Consider the following 25,101-nt stretch of genomic DNA (forward strand, 5'->3'; position numbering starts at 1 on the left):
GGTTAGAAAAGACCAACAATTGGCCTCAGAAAAGAAAAAAAAAATTGAAAATTCACCGATTGTTGGTTTGATAAAAAGAGAAAGCTCTGATTTAGACAAAACACCAACCCAGTCATACCAGAGACTCTTAAATTCCCACTCCTCACCACTGTACATGTATTAAACCATTGGTCTACTGACAATAGGATAGCATTCATGAATCAATATTTGTGGGGAAACATCACAAGGCTGCAAAAGAGCCTACCTTAATTGTCCCACTTGTCCAAAATACAACCCAGGGAAGTCTGTACTGCTCCCAGACATTTTAAAGTGCCTAAAGAACCATTTTAGGTATGACAAATGGATTTCACACAATTTTTCAGTCTGATATAAATGTTTTAGTCATCGTCTGTATGTTGTCACACTGAACTGAAGCCTTCCCTTATAGACAGGCTACTCCCTCTTCTGAGGCTAAAGCCCTTTTGGAAAAGATTGTCCCTCCATGGGGAACTCCTCCTGAAATTCATAGTGATCAAGGGACCCATATTACTGGTCAGGTCTGGTCGACAATTCTGTGCTGTTTGGCCAGTTTTACAACATTTTCCATCCTAAATCTTCTGGTTTAGTCTAATCCACTAACTGCATTATTAATACTCATTTGCAAAATTTGTAGAGGCCCTCCAAGTATCTTGACCAAAAGCATTGCCATTGGTCCTTCTAAATCTTATATCCACCCCTTTTGAAACACATAAACTCTTTGAGATAGTCACAGAATTCCCAATGCACTTGGCTTCTGCCTCTTTTGACCCTCAACTGATAAATGGAGAGATATTCCAATATTGCAAAGGCCTAACTGCTTTAAAATAACCATGTTTTGTAAAGCAATCTTTTCACAGTGCACCGTCGGGAGACAAAAACCTTAAGTATCATGTCTTGCAACCTGGAGATTTTGTCTATTGGAAAAGAGACCTCCAGAAAGACTCTTTTTAACCTTGTTGGAAAGGTCCCTACCAAGTACTGCTAACCAACTCTAGTGCTTCCGAAATTCAGGGAATGGACTCTTGGATTCACATGATACACCTAAAGAAAACACAAGACCCTGCCTGGACCTGTACATCATCTGGTGACCTGAAAGTAAAGATTTCCTGGAATTGAAGCAGAAGACATCTGATGAGATAGACCAGGATATCCAGACCAGGCCTATTGGAAGTTTATCACCGAACCTTTGATGATGACATAACGTTTCCAACGATCTCCAATACCTATGATCTTGATAACATATGGACTTTAGATAAAACACCTGAGGGTTCTCTCTCCTACCTCTCCTAGTTATTTGAACGTGATCTCAATAGATTTCCAATCTGTGCTCTTTCCCTCTGACAGGAGTCACTACATCCAGGAAAAGTATTTCCTGTCATTTAGGGACAAAAAGCCAATGAAACTGGAAAAATCTGACCCTTGATCAGTGATGCTTCAGAGACAGATCTTGTTTAAAAGGGAGAATTGTAAAGAATTAATAAATGGAAACCTCAACTAAATAGAGTTGAGATTCATATCTAATAATATTTTGATTGTTGACCAAAGTTTTGAGCTGAGCAAAGAAGGACTACAGGTAGGTAAGAGAGTTAGGTGCTTTTCTCCATTTATAAAATGGCTCTACTGCTTCATAGTATCAATAATTTACTTGGGTATGTCTTTGACATCTTTTTTGTTTGTTGGTTTTTGGAATGGGGGTCACTTCCTTCAGAAATCTGATCTGCTGATCTCCTCTGATGGGTATTTTTCTCATATTTTCCCATCACATCCCATACTTCAATTGTAATAGCATTTATTACAATGTATTAGATTTACCTGTTTGTATTGTATCATCTTTTTATGGATGCATTAGTTTCCTAGGGCTGTCATAACAAAGTACTAGAACTAAGTGGCTTAAAACAACAGAAATTTATTATCTCATAATAAATAAACCTCTGGAGGCTAGAGGTTTAAAATCAAGGTGTCAGCTGGGTTCTCTGAAACATACATAGGGGAGAATCTTTCCTTGCCACTTCTAGCTTCTGATGTTTGCCAGAAATCCTTTGCATTCCTTGGCTTGGAGATGCATCACCCCAATCTCGTCTTCTGTTGTCACATGACCATCTTTTCCCTGTGTGTCTCTCTCCTTTTCTTATAAGGACACCAGTCATATTGCATTAAGTGCCCACCTTACTTCAGTATGATCTCATCTTCTTAACTAGTTACGTCTGCAATGACTCTATTTCCAAATAGGTTCACATTCTAAGGTATTGGGGGACTTCCTCTTTGGGGGTAAGGGCACAAGTCAACCCATAACAGAGGAGAAGGATTGTGTCTACTTCATCTTTTTCACATTTGGATCCTTAGCAATTATTCCATTGCCAAGCATACAGAATATGTTCTATTAAAAAATTGATGAATAAATGAATGTATGAATAGGGGAATGTGTTTGTACTAAGAAATCACATTCCATTCTTTTCTTTTCTTTTTTTTTTTTTGTTTCACATTCCATTCTTGAATGAAAGAAATTCATGTAGAGAGGGCAGAAAGTTCTAAGACCCAACTCCACAGTTCTGTGATTCTTTAGTCTCAACACTGGTTTGGTTTCAGCTATTTAGAAAAGGTCTGTGAATAGAAATTGCCTACCAATTACATATCTGTAAATCCCAAATAGGCAAGATACATTTAAGTGCCATAAAGGATATCCTAGTGCATAGACTTGCATGTCTGTTATTTGGATTTTTAGGGCATTTCAAGGGTTTTTGCCTTGGTATCTGAAGTTGACTTGTTTTTCGGCTATTTAGGAGAGGAACAAAGAATTGATTTGAGTTGTAAGACTGACATCTTCTGGCTAGCACTGGAGAGTGCAGAAAGGTTGAAGCATCAGAAAGGGAAATAAATGGAGTCGTTCTGGGTTTAACAGTTAAACATTGGAAAGGGAAAGAAAAAAGAGAAATATATATGGAAATAATAGAAAGCTATTCACAGGTACACAGATGCATTTTTTAGAAAAAGAGAGTGAGCATATAGCCTAATATATATTTTGTGTAGTTCACCAGAATTGATTTTGGTCTTGAAGAAGAAAGTGAGGGAAAGATAAAACATAAATGAAAAGACCATTCAGGAGTTGAACATGAGGAAATGGATTGAACAAAAATGTTCCTGATGAAAGACTAATGCTCTTGAGTTCTTATAGAGATGTGGGAAAACTATGAAAGAGTTTCTTGGATACTTTGTCAGTTGGACTCTGTTTTGCTGTGGTCCAGGAGCAGAGCTATGGTTGGATATGAGATGTCTTGGTAGGAGTTTCCATTTGTACCTTCTGCTATTTATGACTGGCTCACTTGCCCCAATTTCAGGAATACCATTGAGATAATTATTCTTTCATTTATGAGAAATGTGCATCCTTTCTTACCTTCTAACTTGTTCCCCAGTTTGTTATTAACCATCTCTCCAAACTGTGTCATTTTTCCTTTCATAATGCTGCAGTGCAGGGTGCATTTCAGAGCACAGAAGTGTCCTGAGTGCTCCTGATGCCTCCGTGCTAGCCACATCTTTCCTTGTTTCTATCAATTCTGAAAGGAGGACAGGAGGAAAAAGAGAAAGCAAGTGAAATTCATCAATTGAGCTATTGGAGTTGCTCATATGTTGGGAGTGAGAGAGTGGAGGGGTTACAAAGTGGTAAGCATGATGGACTGGGTTTCTATCCTTGGAGCAGTGGAGATGGACTCAAGCAAAAAAATTAAAAGAATTAATAATTAATTGTCTAATCATTATCATGGTAAGTGCTTCTAAGGATATACAGGGTACTAGAAAATTATATATAACAGGGAGTCCTGATCTAACTTAAATGAAAGGAAATGTTTTCTAGACACAGAACATTTAAGCTGATATAAAATGAATAAATGTACTTTAGCTAAAGGAAAGGATCATTACAGAGACAAAATCATGTATTAAGGCACTTAGGCAAGAATAGCAAATAATAGGAATCCTCTTATATATAGCTCTATCTGTGTGACAAGCACAAATTGATATTTTCATATACATTATTTGATCCTCATAATAACAAAAATGTCAAGTGGGTACCATTCTTACTTCCATTTTACGGATGAGTAACTGAGGCACAGATATATTAAGTACCTTGTCTAAGATCACAGAGCTAAGTGAGAGCTAAGTAAGTGGCCAACTGAGAACCGAAACATAGGCAGTCCAGCTCCAGAATCTGGAAGCATAAAGAATGGAGGAAGTTCAGAGTGGCTGGACCTTGGAGAAGGAGGCAAAGGGGAATCTGAAGCTGGAGAGGCAGGAAGGGACCAGAGCCTGTTGGGCCTTATGACCATGTTAAAAGAATTTGATTTTTATTCTAATAGTGATTGGACGCTATTGACAGATACTATGCAGAGATGTAGCAAGGTGAATTTTGCTTTTTATAAAAGTCTGTCTGGCTGCAGTATGGACAGAGACCTTGACTGGCCCCCTCTGAGATTAGTAGGAGGAAAATATCTTCTCTAAATTGCCTCCATGTTTGCTATGCTCTGTAAAAACAGCATTGTTGTTTAACAGTCAACACTATAGCATAAGAGAACAAAGCAATCTGTTCTTATACATTCCTGACAAGGGAAAAGTTATATGGTGTTATTTGTTGTTGGGCTGTGCCCCGTAGGCCTACGAGGCCTGTGCTTGCTCCGTTTCAAGACTGAAGAAAGAGCCCAGAGTGAGCGACAGAGACATCAATGGTTTAATGGATGGGAGAATTTACACGTCTGAAGCGAGGTCCTGGCTATGCAGGACATGGTGGCAGTCTTCACTCTGGGGAAAAGGGAGACTACCAGTTATAGGGGAATTGACATGAGGTGGGCTCATTAGTTACCAGGGAAACCAGCAGAGGGGCACACCCCTCCCGGCCCCTTTGATGAGAACAATCACCAGCTGGGGCCTGGGGCAAGTACGTAGGCAGGTCAGTCATGTGCGTAGGGCTTAGGTGAAGCAGGCACTGGTCGGGCAAGGGATTACAGAGAGCAAGAGAACAGCCATGTTGAGTGGCCTGACCATACATTTGTGCAAAAGATATTGAATATTAGATATAGAAGGAATGGAAAAGAATATGTCATCTGCATGCCCATGGCCTTGGAACACAATATTGACACATATAATGCAATAACACTTGGTAGGGTCACACTACACAACACATATAAGAAAAAATTTATTTGTGATTGTGGATAGTTTCCTGATAATTCATTTCTGTGTATGTAAGGCAAATAATCTGAGACACAATTTGCAAGGAAAGATGGATGTGCTGATATCCAAGGACACTTAATGAACCTGACAATTCTGAGCCTCATTTCCTCAATCCCTGAAGTTGATTGCATGTTGCAGGTGACATTACCCCCATATACAAACCTTTTAAAAAAATTTAATGGGATCTCTGTAACAGCTCTCGAACTATCACCTAGTTGAAGGTTTGGTCATGCACAATTATCCTAGCAGAAACATGAACTTCTTAAAAGCAGGTACCATGTCATATAACTCTTCTTTTCACTATACTATCTAATTTAATACTTTGCTCTTGTACGTGAAAAAAATTAGTGTTGAATGAATGAATGGTGAATTAACAAATGAATAAAGAATGTTGCCAAATGATTGAAGCTGCACTTTTATTTTCTTTAGGTATGCTGCCTGACTTCTATGGATATTCAGCAAACATAGCCTGAGCCTTGTTAGTCATCAGTTCACAGTGAATAGAAACTCCTGCTATACTTATAATCCGTTTCACAGAGGCCTAGAGGAGGTAAAAATACAAAACCCACTTCCTACAGAAGGAGGTCTGAATGCTTTAGTACAAAAAGGATGTGCAGGAATTGAGTTTGCTGGGTATTGCAAATCAGTAGGTAATTCCTAACAGGCATTTCCGAAAATTTTTGAAAATTTGATTTCATTTGTGAGACATTTCATTAAGGTTAAATTTAATGGGGAGGAACCCACTGTTTATAGCTGGAAGACCAATGAAAACCAAGAGGATTACAGACCTGGCATCTTATAAGTAGCTCTAACACCTAATCAAATATCTTTAAAAAGATATATTTAGCAGCCTTAGGTTTCTTTTTGAAAATATCGGTGTAGAAAAATTTCTATTTTATAATTATTGTAATAAAATAAAGCATCTGTTTATTCTTCAGTGTGTTAAAAAACAACCTGGTGTTTGGGTCATTAAAATAACCTTATTATGCATTGTAGCTGAGTTTGTTTCTTTTTTTTTCTTTTTGCCTCACAATTTGAAGTTTTTCATTTTTTTATCATAGTTGTACTGATTCTTCAACTTAAATTTTCTTGTGGCATCTAGCATGAAGTCTCATAAACAAGGTCATACACCACTAATAAAAAATGAGAAGATTATTTGCTTATTACCCAGAAGGCCTTAGTCTGTGATTCTACGTGCAATTCGTTTAGTAAGTTTAACAAGTAACCCAATAGTAGTAAAGTTCAGGAGGGGGTCCAGTGAACAGAGGAAGAGCTAGTTGCCTCCATGACCTCACTCCATGTGGACACATTTCTGGCCCTCCCTGTGCAGATTATGCAGTGATCGGGAACAACCCACACCCTCAGAATAGGAATTCTCCACTTCCTGGGTCCTCTGGGAACACGGAGCTACGCTTGCCACCAACCACCTGCTCCATGTTAGGTACAATAAAATGGAAAGGAAGTGTGATGTTAAGGGAAGAGAGAGCTGCAGTTACAGTGTTTACAAATGTCAAATGTTTTTGTTCTGTGCTTTGCAGTCTGTGATGGTTAATTTTATGCGTCAAATTGACAGGCCTAAGGGAAACCCAGATAGCTGGTAAAACATTATTTCTGGGTTTGTTTGTGAGGGTGATTCCAGAAGAGATTAGCATTTGAATTGGTAAACTGAGTAAAGAAGATACTGCCGTTTCTAAAGTTATAATTAATTACTGTGTGCTAGAACCTATATAGTGTGGTGCATACATGGTCTTTAAATTACAAATTAACCCTAAAAAATAGGCATCACAATTCCCTTTTATTAGATGAAACTGAGGCTCAGTGAAAATAAGTTAGTCACCAAAACAATGTTTTGGTTTGATTCTAAAGTTTATGATTTTCTCTCTACAAAGGGAGATCTATGGAGTTCTGGGATGTTTCTCTTCCCCCACTAAAACTACCTGCTCACCTAGGATGGGGAATTAGCATAAATCTTTTTGCTTATGATTGTATTCCCAGTGCCTACAACACTGTCTAGGTGCTTAATTTTTATTTTTCTCACCATTTGCATGATGATGGGGACAAGATGATGAACATTCCTCAGTAAAAAAGTATCTCTAGATAGATTGAAGATAATAATAATAAAATCTCTAAGACTTTGTGCTGGATAAGTTGAGGTTGCCTCTCTAGATCTACTCTCCACTTGACCCTGTGGAGGTTGGCCTGGGAGGACTGCATCAAGGAGGCTCCCTTGCCATCTGGTTTGGGTTGGTTTCAGCCAGTGGGAGGCACTGGCAGAAGATCAACAGCCTAGTGGAAAGAGAAATCAGATTAATTACTCCACTGGCTCCGTCCTTTGAGGGCATCTTCATTTGACTGCGTCTTTCCAACTTGGGTCACAACTCCTATAAGGGAATCCACTACACATGTCCTGAATTTCAGTAACTGCTTCTTCCCCCTGTCTCTTCAGCCCTGGGGGTGGCAATAGCTCCCCAATGTTGTCATTCCTTGTTTGTTTGTTTTTTTTACCCCACTCACATATTTATAAATAGTTATTTTATTAAACTCTCTTCAGTTTCCTATTTGAGCATGGCATCTGTTCTATCCCAGGAACCTGAATTATTTATTAATGTTCATTCATCCACTTAAATATTTACTGAACTCCAATTATATATGGGTTGTTGGGAGAGGAGTGGCTCTCAGAAAGCTGATTTATCCCTTCTAGTTAGATAATATTTTTTCCCCTTCTCCAACATGTCACCATCCAGGTAAACAAATATGGGTGGTTAAAAAGTTTTTTATTTTACTTTTTTTGGTTTGTTTTGTTTTCTGCTTGGCTAGAGATAGTTTTTTTACATGCTATGTAACACTGGATGGAAGATAAGCCCCTTCCCCTAAAAGCCACTTTTTTTCATACTCTTGGAAACCTGGTATCTATTTTAAAGTACATAATTTGGACTAGTTACATTTCAAGTGTTCAGAATCCATTTTGACTAGTGACTGCTGAATGGATCATGTAGCTCTGCAGCCTTGATGGAATGCTCTCTGTCATCTGTTTTGTTCAAGACTCTGCCCTTATTGTCTTTATCTGTTTATGTACTCCCTGCCTCAGAGATCTAATTTATTCCAGAGTAATTAGCTATACTGATGATTCCAAATATTACATCTCTATCTAGAATGTTTATGGGCACCATAAAGTCAATGTAACTCAAAGTAGTCTTCCACTGTACCCAAGAAAGTGGCTTCTGCAGTCTACAGATTTAACCTAATCCTTATCAAATTACCCATGATGTTTTTCACAGAACTAGAACAAATAATCCTAAAATTTATATTGAACCACAAAAGACCCAGAATTGCCAAGGCAATTCTGAGGAAAAAGAACAAAGCTAGAGGCATAACCCTCCCAGACTTCAGACAATTACTACAAAGCTACAGTAATCAAAAGAGTATGGTATTGGCACAAAAACAGACATATGGATCAATGGAACAGAATAGAGAGCCCAGAAATAAGTCAACACACCTATGCTCAATTAATTTTGGACAAAGGAAGCAAGAATATATAATGGCGAAAAGACAGTTTCTTCAATAAGTGGTGCTGAGAAAACTGGACAGCTACATGTAAAAGAATGAAATTAAAACATTCTCTAACACTATGTACAAAAATAAACTCAAAATGGATTAAAGACCTAAATGTAAGACTGGATGTTATAAGACTCCTAGAGGAAAACATAGGCAGAACACTCTCTGACACAAATTGCAGCAACATTTTTTGGATCTGTCTCCTAGAGTAATGGAAATAAAAGCAAAAATAGACAAATGGGACCTAATTAAACTTAAAAGTTTTGCACAGCAAAGGAAACCATAAGCAAAATGAAAAGACAACCTATGGAATGGGAGAAAATATTTGTAAATTATGTGACTGACAAGGGATTAATTTCCAAGATATACAAACAGCTTATGTAGCTCAGTATCAAAAAACAAACAAACAACCCAATCAAAAAATGGGCAGAAGACCTAAATAGACATTTCTCCAAAGAAAAGATACAGGTGGCCAATAGGCACATGAAAAGATGCTCAACATTGCTAATTATTAGAGAAATGCAAATCAAAACTATAATGAGCTATCACCTCACTCTGGTCAGAATGGCCATCATCAAAATGTCTACAAATAACAAATGCTGGAGAGGGTGTGGAGAAAAAGGAACCCTCCTACACTGTTGGTGGGGATGTAAATTGGTGCAGCCACTAAGAAGAACAGTAAGGATGTTCCTTAAAAAACTAAAAATAGAGTTACCATATGATCCAGCAATCCCACTCCTGGGCATATAACTGAAAAAGATGAGAACTCTAATTCGAAAAGGTACATGTACTCCAATGTTCACAGCAGCACTATTTACAATAGCCAAGACATGGAAGCAACCTAAATACCCATCAACAGATGAATGGATAAAGATGTGGAATATATCTACTATGGAATATCACTCAGCCATAAAAAAGAATGAAGTAATGCCATTTGCAGCAACATGGATGGACTTGGACATTATCATACTAAGTGAAGTAAGTCAGACAAAGACAAATATCAATATCATATGATATCACTTATATGTGGAATCAAATAAGTTCACTTGTATCAGTTTTTTAGATTATTACAAAACAGAAATAGACTCACGGATGTAGAAAACAAACTTATGGCCACCAAAAGGGAAAGGGGGAGGCATTAAAAAAAAAGAAAAAATGAAAGTGGCTTCCTCTTCATTTTATCATTTCGAGTATTGCCATAGTATCAACCATTCAGTCACTAAGGCTTACAAGTTTAGATTCTCCCTTTCTTTCTCTTACCTCTTCATAGTCAACCAATGGTTTCTCTATCCTATGGCTATGCTCCTAGAATAAAATCCTCCTTGTACAGTTGACCCTTAAACAACCTGGGTTTGAACTTCACAAGTCCAGTTATAAGGGGGTATTTTTCAATAGTAAATATTACAGTACTACAAGACACCATCAGTGGTTGGTTAAATCTGAGGATGCAGAGGAACTGCAGATAAGAGGGCCAACTGTAAACTATACTCAGATTAACCTTGTAGTTGTTCAAGGGTCAATGGTATTGCTATTTTGGGCCCTTTAAGGATGATGCTATTTAATTTTTTAAGGTACAGTCCTGATCTTGTTACACATTCTTCAGAAATATTCTAAGGCTCCATATTTCCTACCAAAGGAGACTAGAGATGTTTTAGTTTGGAATTCAAGGTACTTTACAATATCATCTCTATATCCCTATTCTTATCTCGTAGTACTTTTGTGTGTGACCTGTGTTCCAGGAAAACAAAAACATGTTCCCTGAACATTCTTTGCAGTTTTTCTCCCTTTATGTCTTTTTACTATTTAATTCTCTACCTAGAATACTTTCCTCCTTTGCCACGTGGCTCAATCCTCCCCATGCTCCCAGGCCCAGTACAAAAGACACTCTTGTATCAACCATCACTATACTCTTTGTCTATTCTCTTAGAAGAAAAAAGTGAATGTGTTCTCTCCCTCCTTGGAACATACAGTTGACTTTGTTTTACCCCTCTTATAGTACTAGCTGACTTTTGCATTGTAGTGTGTTTATTGTATTATTTGTTCCCTTCTCCTACCTTGTAAGTTTCTTTGCGGGTTATGTTACACATGGGAAGCCACGGAGATAGATAAGATAACCCTCATTCAGACTGAGGGTTTTGGAGAGAAAAGAGGTTCAAGTTGGCACCTTAAGATATAACATTTGAGGATTAGGTGAAGAATAGGAGTCAAGAATTCTTACTTGTGGAAAAAATAACTTTCTTCCTTCTGCTAGCATCTTCAAATCTAGGCAAACTTGGCATTCCCCTGGTGTGCCCATTAGTGTAATTAAATCAGACTTTTAGTTTTTGTCTAAATAGATGCTAGGACAAGAATTTCTAATATACTTTTACCTTGGTATGGCAGATACATACCACTAGACAATATGTTTTAATTACTTTTATCATTTCTGTTCATTTTCTCCCACTTCAATGAAATACATAGAGGTTTAAAAGGACATTTACCCAAGTTTTGAATTAGGTGATCTCAGTGATATAAAGGGAACTTTTCTTTTCCCTTTATATGTTTCTGTATTTTCAGCTTCTTTTTAATTTATTTTTACAATAAGCCTTTATATATTTCTAATCATAAATATCAAGTTAAAAATAAAGAATATATCATGAAACTTTTTGGCTGAGCTGCCTCTTATTTTCTTTCCAAAACTTTGCTTTTATGCCAAGTTGCATACCTCTTAAGATCAAGGTAACAAACAAAAGATAAAAATGGACTTCAGCCAAAGGAGGCTGTCAGAAAGCACTATAGTTGCTTCTGATTAAAACCAAACTGAACCAAACTTTCTTGCAAACTGAGGTGTACAGAGTAACTAAAAAGTGATAGCATATGACACAGCAATCTCACTACTGGGCATATACCCAGAGAAAACCATAATTCAAAAAGACACATGCACCCCAATATTCATTGCAGGACTATTTACAATAGCCAAGACATGGAAGCAACCTACATGTCCATCAACAGAGGAATGGATAAAGAAGATGTAGTACATAAATACAGTGGGATATTACTCAGCCATAAAAAGGAACGAAATTAGGTCATTTGTAGTGAGGTGGATGGACCTAGAGACTGTCATACAGAGTGAAGTAAGTCAGAAAAAGAAAAACAAATATCGCATATTAACGTATATATGTGGAATCTAGAAAAATGGTATAGATGATCTTATTTGCAGAAATAGAGACACAGACGTATAGAACAAATGTACGGATACCAAGGGGGAAAGGAGGGGGGTGGGATGAATTGGGAGATTGGGATTGACATATATACACTATTGATACTATGAATAAAATAGATAACTAATGAGAACCTACTGTATAGCACAGGGAACTCTACTTAATGCTCTGTAATGACCTAAGTGGGAAGGAAATCCAAAAACGATGGGATATATGTATATGTATAGCTGATTCACTTTGCTGTACAGTAGAAACTAACACGACATTGTAAAGCAAATATACTCCAATAAAAATTAATTTAAAAAAATAATAGCATACAATTTGTATTGAGGGCAGTTGATAGGGTTCTGGAGGAGTCCACTCATATAGTAAAGAGAACTAGAAGTTTGGAGAGTGAGTTTACAGACTATGGGGATGCTTTTAGAGGGTTTTGTGGGGTGTCAAATGGGAATTTCTCATAAAGAAGGTCTAGATTTGTACCCTTTACTCCTAATAAGCATAAGAAAATCCTGTTCAATAATAACAAAGGATGCCATCTCCTTAAAAATCACTAGAGACCAAACTTGTATGTCTGTTTATAAGTTTATCCCTTATTTACACTGTTTATCTTTGTTATAAAACACAATTTTGAGAACCTAAAATTAGAGTTATCAGTTGATATTATATTACATTCAAAAATAATCACTATTGGGACTCCCCTGGTGGTACTGTGGTTAAATACACTGTGCCTCCACTGTAGGGGGCACAGGTTCAATCCCTGGTCGGGGAACTAAGATCCCACAAGCCGCGCCAGGCGGCCAAAAAAATAGAAACAAAACAAAACAAAACCCAAAAAGAATCACTGTTGAACTTTCCTCACCTTATGCCAAGTGCTTGAGGATCATCTTCACTCTCTGTGTGGCAGGTGAGGAAGGAGGGGGATTACAAAAAGTCAAGTGGATAAAACTCCTGAATAGGAGGAGGAAGCAGAAGGTATGAGAAGATTTGCACCTAAGATGTGGTCATTGAGGAAATTACTGATGTTTCCTACCTCTGATGGAAGCAAGAATTTCAACCACTCCCACACCCTGTGGATAAAGTGCTAGGACACAGGGCTAATGACCTGTCACATAAGCAGCCACACTGTGTAATGAGGACTCACTGGGAGAGGCAGCTGGTCAGAGCAATCAGCAGTGCAGCAGAAAGACCTTTGACTTCGGAGTTAGAAACTTGGGTTAATTCAGCTCTTCTACTTACGAGCTGGATGACACTGGGAAAATGGTTGAACTCCTGTTAAATGGTATCCTTATTCTTCAAATGAGGGAAAATACCTTTGTTTCTCGGAGAAGTAAATGGGACAGAGTACATATAGAACATGACCACTGTGGATCCATAATTAGTTTCACTTGAGCCAGATGAGGCTAATCCAAGTTTGTTCATGTCTGTTTCTCCAGTACCTGCCATTTAGAATGTACCCAGGGCTATTAAATCAATGAATGAATAAAGCAAGGGAAATCCTTAAGTCTTCATGAAGAAAGAGGGACCTGAAGATGCCTTCTCACAAGGCACCTTCTTGGAGGGGGGTGGGGGGTCATAGCAGAGGGAGGAAGTTGAAGATAACGATATAATGATAAGTAAGGTAATAAGGGGAAAAAAGGAAATTGTGGAAAGTGGAAGGAGATGGAAAAAGGTCAGAAAGGGGAAAGATGGCATACTCAATTTTTCTAAGCTGGGAAAATTGTGTTGGAGGATGTGTGTGTGTGTTTGTGTGTGTGCACACATGCATCTTGGTTATGTGCACAAGGGAAGTATCAGTACACTGCTAACTATTGAGGAGTCGTCTTCCTTTCTTTTTACATTTGTCCCTAAGGTGGGCATGGTTAGCTTGGAGCACATAAATAAGCCAGGGTTATCTCCTAGAATTGTATAACAAGACAAACCAAGTAGAATTAGAGTGGGCTTCTGGAGTTCTTCTTTCTAAAAAAATAGTGTTTTTTTTTTTAACTTTTGGTAATGACAGTTGTTTTATTCTTTTTATTATGTCATGTTTTCAAATCAATTTTCAATGGGTCTCTTACTCAAAATATGAAGTATATTTTTAAACTGATAAAGTGAGTTTGGCTCTATTCCTGGCAAATATTTCTGGTTGTAAAGGGAGGTATTTGGTAGGGGCAGACTTTGAAACTACTGGTAAATTAGAAACTGATATCAAAGGAAGAATGCAATTTATTTTGGAGCCAAAAAGCTAATGAAACACTTTTGCAAATCAGTTGTTAAATAAATGCTTCCTTTAAAAATAAAAATCTAGAAAGACAACATTTGGTCTGTGCACAACATGTGTAATCTTTTCAAATCTTTTCAGGATGTCTTTGTGCAATCTAGTTTTTAAGACTTCTTAGAAGGAAAAATATGTTTAGCTGAAAAGGTAAGTATTTTTTAAGCTACTGTGTTTAGTGTGTAATTTAACTTAAATGGAAAATGTTTAAATGCATTTAATGATATCTTTTAACAAATGTACAATTGCAATATAATTATCCTTCCTATTTGTAAAGATTAAAGAAAATGAAATTCAATATTAAATACTTTAAGAAGTATGGTTATAGTGGGAGGTCATTATGTTAAATTCTCATAATAAGCAAATCATAAAATTCTGTACATCTACCAAATATAGAATGCAATTAAATTTACAACATCTGTATGTGCAGCTGATGGAAATTTATTTTTAGCTGGAGAAATGAAAAGGCAAATAGAGTAGAGCCCCAGAACTCCTACTTTACTTGAATAAATCCTCCTGAAAAATGTTATCCAAGCGAGAAGAAATATCAAAAACAAAAAGAGCAACAAACAGAAGCAAATTGGAAGAAGTTAAATCAGTAGGAATGGGTAAATGGGGAAAAACAAAAATCTCACATGTATTGAATGTCAACTGGGAGCTGATACTGCGATGGGTGCTTTGCATATGCTGTTATATTTAACCTTCAGAACAATCCATTGACGTAAGTATCGTCATATACATTTACAGACAAGATCATATAGCTGCTATGTAATGCTTCTGGGATTCAAACTTTGGAATATCTCACTCCAAAGCCTGTACTGGAACTGTTAGATAGACTTAAGAGATGCATGAGGTGATTAAAATTATATGAAGAATATTTTGAGGAGGTACAAAAATTTTCCAAGTCAGTAGAACAAGAGACATGTTCTGCTATTAAATAATTTCTTATAGCCCTATAACAACTCTAGTTACATGTATAATTATATTTGTGTGTATTAATTAACATATCCATACATGCTATGTTCAATGTTTACAGAATGCACGCTGTGTTTGACACTATATTAGTAGCAAGTAAGGAATACCCTAAAGAACCCTCAGGGAACATAAGTTCTAGTAGGGGAAACAAACAACATAACAGCAGATTTTGATAATTAGTAGGTAGAACCATACAAAACTGCCATATCAGTTGAATATCGGAATTTCATGTGGCCCAACCTAAAAATCTAAATATTAAAGTATGTTTTGGGAGTGTGTCTACAGACACTCAGGATATATATTTCTATTATTTGTACATTCTTATACATGTTTCCTTTGGGATCAGGTGTGCACTGAGTATCCGTAGAGAGCAGTCAGTCTGTGGAGGATTTTTATTTATCACAATAAATCTGATCAATTTCGTAGAATTATTCAACCTTAGGTTTAGCTCTCTGCTAAACTCTCAGGAGACGTTTGGCAACGTCTGGAGACATTTTTGGTTGTAACAACTAGGAGAGTAGTGATACTGGCGCTGAGTACATCTCTGAGTAGAGACCAGGAATGCTGTTAAACATTCTAAAATGTCCAAGATAGCCACTGCCCACCCCCATGCCCCACATACACACAAGAGTTATCCAGTCAAAAATGTCAGTAGAAATTCTTGAGAAATCCTGCACTGAACACAAGGAAGAACAGGGCAAAGGTAACTGGGAGAACACTGTACAGCTATATTTCCCAAATCTTAAAGATTAGCATTCCCAAAACACCCATTGTGGATGTCTCTGTTGAGATACTCAAACCTTATGGTGAAAAATATGGAGAGGAGTAAAAGTTGCAGTGAACCTTAAAAAAAAAAAGCCCTAAGTTGACTAGACTAGAACAATAAACGTGACACACCAAACAAATTTATTATCAATGACTTCTCACAAATCACAAATTAGTAATAATGGATACTGTAGAAGCAATTTCTGTTCATCCTTCCTTGCTCACTGGAAAACTTGCAGGATATCCCATCTCTGAAATTTCCAGCAGTTGATTATAAACTTATTCTTCTTTCTATAAGTAATACCTACACTGAAGTATTTTATCTTCTGTATCTGGTCTTGTTTTTGTTGTTGTTGTTGTTGTTTGGAGGGCCTTGGATATGCAATGGATTAAACACAGTTATTGCAAACTGTTATTGATTTATGCCAGCTCTTATTTATATTTTATTTTCAATATTTGTCTCCATCTCCCATCCTGACTTTTCTTTCCCCCCAGTTAGGCCAATTTTAATACCTGTGTATCAAAGAACAATATGCAGTATTCTTGTGTGTTTTAATTTATAGAAATTGAATTGTATTACACTTCTCATTCTGCTTCCTCTCTTTAGACTCAGAGGTATGTTTTAGACATCTAGCCTTAGTGATATATGTAGAATTCATGCATTCTTTTGACTGCTGACTGCGTTTTTGACATTTTATCTACCCATTGCCCAATTCATGGCCACATTTCTGATGTGGAAACAATGCAGAGATGCAGATTCTTGCCCATATCTCTTTCTGTGTCTGTGTAAAAGATCTTTGGAGTATACTGCCAAGAATGTAATAGCTGTTTTGTTTAATGCTGCCAAATAGCTATCCAAAATAGCTGCATTATTTACACTTTCAACAGTGCAAGAAGGTTCTTATTTTTTTGACATTTCTTTAATTGTTCACTTTCCCGCAATCTAAATAGCCACTTTATACCTTTTTTTCTCTCCTCAAAACTCCAACTTCCTGCCCTCAGGTAGGAAGGGAGGGAGTAAGCTGAAAAACCCTAGCTATGAGTTGAGAACCAGCACTGGAGCTAGTGTGGCTGGGGTGGAGGGGAAAGATAGACAGTGACAGATGAAGAGGTCAGAGAGGTACTGGCTGCCACACCTGTGGGGCCCTGTGGGTCACTGTAGTAGATGCTTTGGGGCGTGCTCATAGCCCCCTTAACAGGCCCATGCACTGCTATGAGTGCTCAGCACCCAGGAGCCACGTCCGGTGGGAGGTCACCCCCTTGCACACAGCCAGTGCACAATGTATTGATAGATATGAGTATTTTAAAAGCTGATCTCCTTGCCTCAAGAGGGACTAGCTCTGTGATCCATTTGTGCACCAGAGCCCTATTGCTGTGGATCAGGCTGAGGCGGACTTTGCCCAAGATTACATTGTTTCTCTGCTCTTTCCTTTTCTCTATCCTGCTTCACTCTCTCCCAGGTTGCACCTGGGATTACCCCTTCATTACATCACTTTTACAGGAATCCTCCTCTCAGGCTCTGCTTTTAGAGAACCCAAACTAAGTCAGTCATTGTAGGGACTTTGGCTTTTAGTCTGTAAGTGAAATGGGAGCCATTACAGGGTTTGGGAAGTGACTTCATCTGGCCAATATTTAGAATCACTCTTCTACACTCATATTGAGATGAGATTATGAGAGAGAAAAGGTGGAAAAGCAGAGAATAGGAGGCTATTACAGCAATCCATGTAAGAGATGATGGTGGCTTGGTAGCAATAAAGGTGGTGAGAGGCAACTGGTTTCTGGGGATAATCTGAAGCAGTATCATACAGAATATCCTGATGGATCATATAAAATACTGACATTAACTGTAAAGCATAATAGTGCACTCAGAGAGCTGGTTCATTAAGTGGTCTGTTTCCTGAAAATCAGTCTTTGAATTCCATTCCCCATAGCAACTGTACTTAATGAGCCATCTGTTTGATTTTGATTCATTTTTTCTTCACTATAAAGTTATGGAAACTTTAAAAAGAATTATATTAGGATCAATTTCCTTCTACTGAGAACAGCTACAAAATATTTGTAAATTTTAAAAACCTGTACTAAATAATATAAAGACATACTTACAGCTCACTGAGAGGAAACATTAGGCCAAACATCTTGCCAAAGAATCTATCTAAACTGCTGATGTTTTCTGTGCTTGTTTGGAAATAGATCTGTACCTCAGTGGGTATTTTACCTTCCATGTTCTTTATCCCCCAGATATTTCTCCAGAGATATTGTCTACTTTTGTCCAGATCCCTTGGCTTCTACTATAGATCTAGTTTGACATGAAGAAGCTTGAGTCTGATAACCTCCAGTCATAAACTATTGGGAGAATTGTGAGAATTTAGATTCTATCAAAGAGAACATTAGCAACTTGAGTGTTTAATTTCCTGCATTGCATACAGAAGAAAGTTAGGCACAAATCCTGTCTGCATCTATAGACAGACAGTTTCTGGTATTCTATCAAGGCCCAAGGTAGACAACAAATCACTTTTTTTTTTTTAACATCTTTATTGGAGTATAATTGCTTTACAATGGTGCATTAGTTTCTGCTGTATAACAAAGTGAATCAGCTATACATATATATCTCCCCATATTTCTTCCCTCTTGCGTCTCCCTCCCACCCTCCCTATCCCACCCCTCTAGGTAGTCACAAAGCACCAAGCTGATCTCCCTGTGCTATGTGGCTGCTTCCCACTAGCTATGAGATTATAAATCAATTACAGGGGAAAAAACGTAAAAAACACAAACACATGGAGGCTAAACAATACGTTACTAAATAACCAAGAGATCACTGAAGAAATCAAAGAGGAAACAAAAAAGTACCTAGAAACAAATGACAATGAAAACATGAAAACCCAAAACCTATGGGATGTAGCAAAAGCACTTCTAAGAGGGAAGTTTATAGTGATACAATCCTACCTAAAGAAATAAGAAAAATCTCAAATAAACAACCTAACCTTACACTTAAAGCAATTAGAGAAACAAGAAGAACAAAAAAACCCTCAAAGTTAGCAGAAGGAAAGAAATCATAAAGATCAGATCAGAAATAAATGAAAAAGAAATGAAGGAAAGAATAGGAAAGATAAATAAAACTAAAAGCTGGTTGTTTGAGAAGATAAACAAAACTGATAAACCACTAGCGAGACTCATCAAGAAAAAAAAGGGAGAATACTCAAATCAACAGAATTAGAAATGAAAAAGAAGTAACAACTGACCCTGAAGAAATACAAAGAATCATGAGGGATTACTACAAGCAACTATATGCCAATGAAATGGACACCTGGAAGAAATGGACAAATTCTTAGAAAAGCACAACCTTCCGAGACTGAACCAGGAAGAAATAGAAAATATAAACAGACCAATCACAAGCACTGAAATTGACACTGTGATTAAAAATCTTCCAACAAACAAAAGCCCGGGACCGGATGGCTTCACAGGCGAATTCTATCAAACATTTAGAGACGATCTAACACCTACCCTTCTCTAACTCTTCCAAAATATAGCAGAGGGAGGAACATTCCCAAACTCATTCTACGAGGCCACCATCACTCTGATACCAAAACCAGACAAAGATGTCACAAAAAAAGAAAACTGCAGACCAATATCACTGATGAACAAAGATGCAAAAATTCTCAACAAAATACTAGCAAACAAACAGAATCCAACAGCACATCAAAATGATCTTACACCATGATCAAGTGGGGTTTATCCCAGCAATGCAAGGATTCTTCAATATACGCAAATCAATCAATGGGATACATCACATTAACAAACTGAATGATAAAAACCATATGATAATCTCAAGAGATGCAGAAAAAGCTTTTGACAAAATTCAACACCCATTTATGATAAAAACTCTCCAGAAAGTAGGCATAGGCGGAACTAACCTCAACATAATAAAGGCCATACGTGACAAACCCACAGCCAACATCGTTCTCAATGATGAAAAACTGAAACCATTTCCTCCAAAATCAGGAACAAGACAAGGATGCCCACTCTCACCACTATTATTCAACATAGTTTTGGAATTTTTAGCCACAGCAATCAGAGAAGAAAAAGAAATAAAAGGAATCCAAATCAGAAAAGAAGTAAAGCTGTCACTGTTTGCATGATACTATAGTATCATATCATACTATGACATGATACTATACAAACAGAATCCTAAAGATGTTACCAGAAAATTACTAGACTAATCAATGAATCTGGTAAAGTAACAGGATCAAAATTAATGCACTGAAATCTCTTAACATTCTTATACACTAATGATGAAAAATCTGAAAGGGAAATTAAGGAAGCACTCCTACTTACCATTGCAACAAAAAGAATAAAATACCTAGGAATAAACCTACCTAAGGAGACAAAAGACCTGTATGCAGAAAACTATAACACACTGATGAAACAAATGAAAGATGACACAAACAGATGGAGAGATATACCATGTTCTTGGATTGGAAGAATCAACATTGTGAAAATGACTACTACCCAAAGCAATCTACAGATTCAATGCAATCCCTATCAAACTACCAGTGGCATTTTTCACAGACCTAGAACAAAAAATTTCACAAGTTGTATGGAAACACAAAAGACCCTGAATAGCCAAAGCAATCTTGAGAAAGAAAAACGGAGCTGGAGGAATCACACTCCCTGACTTCAGACTACACTACAAAGCTACAGTAATCAAGACAGTATGGTACTGGCACAAAAACAGAAATATAGATCAATGGCACAGGATAGGACGCCCAGAGATTAACCCACACACATGTGGTCACCTTATCTTTGATAAAGGAGGCAAGAATATACAATGGAGAAAAGACAGCCTCTTCAATAAATGGTGCTTGGAAAACTGGGCAGTTGCATGTAAAAGTATGAAATTAGAACACTCCCTAACACCATACACAAAAATAAACTCAAAATGGATTAAAGACCTAAATGTAAGGCCAGACACTATCAAACTCTTAGAGGAAAACACAGGAAGTACACTCTTTGACATAAATCACAGCAAGATCCTTTTTGACCAATCTCCTAGAGAAATGGAAATAAAAACAAAAATAAACAAATGGGACCTAATGAAACAGCAGCTTTTGCACAGCAAAGGAAAGCATAAACAAGATGAAAAGACAACCCTCAGAATGCGAGAAAATATTTGCAAACGAAGCAACTGACAAAGGATTAATCTTCAAAATATACAAGCAGCTCATGCAGATCAATATCAAAAAAATCAAGCAACCCAATCCAAAAATGGGCAGATCTAAATAGACATTTCTCCAAAGAAGATATACAGATTGCCAAGAAACACATGAAAGGATGCTCAACGTCACTAATCATTAGAGAAATGCAAATCAAAACTACAATGAGGTATCTCCTCACACTGGTCAGAATGGCTGTCATCAAAAAATCTACAAACAATAAATTTGGAGAGGGTGTGGATAAAAGGGAACCCTCTTGCACTGTTGGTGGAATGTAAGTTGATATAGCCACTATGGAGAACAGTAGGGAGGTTCCTTAAAAATCTAAAAATAGAAGTACCATACGACCCAGTAATCCCACTACTGGGCATATACCCTGAGAAAAACATAATTCAAAAAGAGTCATGTACCACAATGTTCATTGCACCACTATTTACAATAGCCAGGACATGGAAGCAACCTAAGTGTCCATTGACAGACGTATGGATAAAGAAGATGTGGCACATATATACAATGGGATATTACTCACACATAAAAAGAAACGTAATTGAGTTATTTTTAGTGAGGTGGATGAACCTAGAGACTGTCATACAGAGTGAAGTAAGTCAGAAAGAGAAAAACAAATACCGCATGCTAACACATGTATATGGAATCTAAAAAAAAAAAAAGTTCTGAAGAACCTTTGGATAGGACAGGAATAAAGACACAGAGGTAGAGAATGGACTCGAGGACACAGCAGGGGGGGAGGGTAAGCTGGGACAAAGTGAGAGAGTGGTATGGACATATATACACCACCAAATGTAAAATAGATAGCTCGTGGGAAGCAGCTACATAGCACAGGGAGATCAGCTCGGTGCTTTGTGACCACCTAGAGGGGTGCGATAGGGAGGGCAGGAGGGAGATGCAAGAGGGAGGGGATATGGGGATATATGTATACATATAGCTGGTTCACCTTTTTTATACAGCAGAAACTAACACAACGTTGTAAAGCAGTTAAATTCCAATAAAGATGTTAAATAAAATAAAATAAAACCTATGCTTATAGGACAAGATATTTAATGAAGTTAAATTGGACATGCAAAACTGAGTGCTTTAATCAAACATATTATGATCTCTTTGGCTTATAACATATTGCTAATTGTAATCACATCTTAAATTTTAAAATTTGTTTTAAATGCTGATTTAAAATATAGATTAGAATGATATTTCCTGAATTTAAATTTTTTTCTCCAATTGAAGACAAAAGTACATTAATTTGTAAGGATTAACATTATATATTTAATAACCCCTTGAGATAATTTCAGATGTACCAGATTGTTGTCTTTATTAGTTAAATAGAATAATTGCTATAAAAATTCCAAATTTTCAATGGCTTAATGCCATAAATATTGAATACTTGGTAAGCCCTATGTAGGCTGTTGAAGGGGAAGTGGGCAGGTTCTGCTCCATGTAAACATTGAGGGATCCAGTCTTTTTTCATTTTTTTCATCCCCTTCTTCTAAGTTGGGAAATTCTCTTCACTTGGTCCATGGGTAGGAAAAAAGAGTGAAAGCTGTAGTTGGGTTTTTATAAGCCAGGCCTAGTAGTAGCAACATCATTGACTTCTCATTTTATTGACCAAAATACAGTCAAATGGTCATATTTAAAAGCAAGAAAGGTTTAAAAATGTTGTTTGGCTTTTTCTCCAGGAAGGGGAGAAAAAAAAAAGGTGATCGTTGGAACTGTTTGCCATAGTGGCTAAAAGACACATTAATATATGATTTTGGATACAAATATTTGGAGGAGTAGAACTAGCTCCACAACTCTATACCTAAGAGCCAGCACGTGAAAGCTGCTATCAGATAAAAATTTTGTTATAGGAACAACAGCAGTTTTAAATTTGAAACGAGCCTAAATTATTGGAAAACAGTATTTAATGGGAAATTTGACATAATCACAACAGAATGAGGAATTACTACTGTTGATTCAAGAACAAAGTAATTTGATAGTGTAATGTTTGTGGAATGTATTAAAAGGACAGTTGCCAAAAGAAACTATAATATTAATACTATTCATTCCATAATTAATTTTAAATATTGTTATATTGGATTTGTTTTTTGTGTGTGTGTGTGCTAGTGTAGAAAATAAATAAGTAATTATATTCGTTTCCATCAAGGCTTCATTTAGATGGAAAATTATACAGCTCATTAAATTAAAAAAGAAAAAATAGTACAATTATACTTTGCTTAACTGGTTAAAAAATTAAGTGCAGGGAAATGTTAATAAGATCCACACAGATTCATATCTTTTATTTCTTACATTTTATTTAGTCACTTGTTTTTTAGTGTGTATGCATATTTTATTTGTAATGTTTTAAATTTTTGAATAGGTAATATATGATTCAAAGCACATGTTTTTAAAAAATTAAAGAAAATGGCATGCGGTGAATAGTCTTGATAAACCTCTTTTTATAATCACCAAATAGGCTATGCCATGATTTGTAGCATGGATACTGAATCCTCAACAAGATTCATCAGAGAAAGCTATCCCTTTGATTTCACAAGAAGGGGCAACAGGAGACACAGTAGTTACTCCTCATATCATGGCCATCAGATTTTAGGCCTGGATTCATATATCTTATTATAAGAATACATTTACCCAGACAGTGTGATAGTTAGTGTGAGTGTTTTGTTTTGTGTTTAGTTTTTTTGCTTTAGTATAACTTACATATAGAAAAGTGTGTAGATTTTGAATGCACACAAAGTATTTACAAAGTGAACACACCCATTTAATCACCTCCCAGATCAAGAAGTAGATTATCATCACCTTCCCCTGAAACCCACTGTGCCCCATCCCAATCATAATCCCCTCTCTTCTGCACAAATATTGCCACCAACGCTCATTCCTAATGCCATAAATGATAGTTTTGCCATTAAAGAATATTGAAATATACCATACATATAGAAAAGGATACAAATCACATGTTACAAATCGATGAATTTTCACAAAGTGGAAACACCTATGTAATCAACACTCACTAAGTTAATAGAAAAAACAAAACAAAACAAAACATTGCCAACATCCCCAAAGTCCCTGCTATTGTAACATGTAACATCCCTTTCTGAACTTTATATAGATGGAATCATAATAACAAGCATTTCTTTATGTCTGCCTTCCTCATTTCAACGTGTTTCTGAGAGTAATTCATGTTTTTGCATGTAGCTGTGGTTTATTTTCATTTCCATATGCATTTTACAAATAATCTGAAATTTATTTGTCCTTTTTGTCATTAGTGGGCATAAGGGTTAGTGCCTATTTAGGCTATTATTTATTATGCTGCTATGAACATTCTTGCTTCTGAGTGTTTTTCACAGCTCCACAGTTAACCCTCTAGAGTGTTGACTGATGCTTCCTCTGTTAGGAGATTACAATTTTAGAAGTCAGATTGATTGCAGTAGTAATCTCTCCTTTGCCAGAACAATTCAAATAAATAACTTAAGGGAAGGGTAATTGTTCTTTGGTTCAAAAAGAAGCTTCCAAATTCAGTCACTGAAGCCATGCTCTTACAACCCTACGTGTACCTCCTTTGCAACATTATTCCTCTAGGATACTTGAATTTATTTATTTTATTTACTTCTTTTTGGCTGCGTTGGGTCTTCGTTGCTGCACGCAGGCTTTCTCTACTTGCAGCGAGCGGGGGTGGTTACTCTTCATTGCAGTGCGATTTTGGAATGATAATTGGCTCTACCTTCTAAGATAAAAAGCTTTATTTTTATTTTTATTTTTTTAACATCTTTATTGGAGTATAATTGCTTTACAATGGTGTGTTAGTTTCCGTTTTATAATAGAATGAATCAGCTATACATATACATGTATCCCCATATCTCTTCCCTCTTGCGTCTCCCTCCCTCCCACCCTCCCTATCCCACCC

The sequence above is a fragment of the Balaenoptera acutorostrata genome, chromosome 17 (assembly GCF_949987535.1).
Source record: "Balaenoptera acutorostrata chromosome 17, mBalAcu1.1, whole genome shotgun sequence".
Taxonomy (NCBI): Eukaryota; Metazoa; Chordata; class Mammalia; order Artiodactyla; family Balaenopteridae; genus Balaenoptera; species Balaenoptera acutorostrata.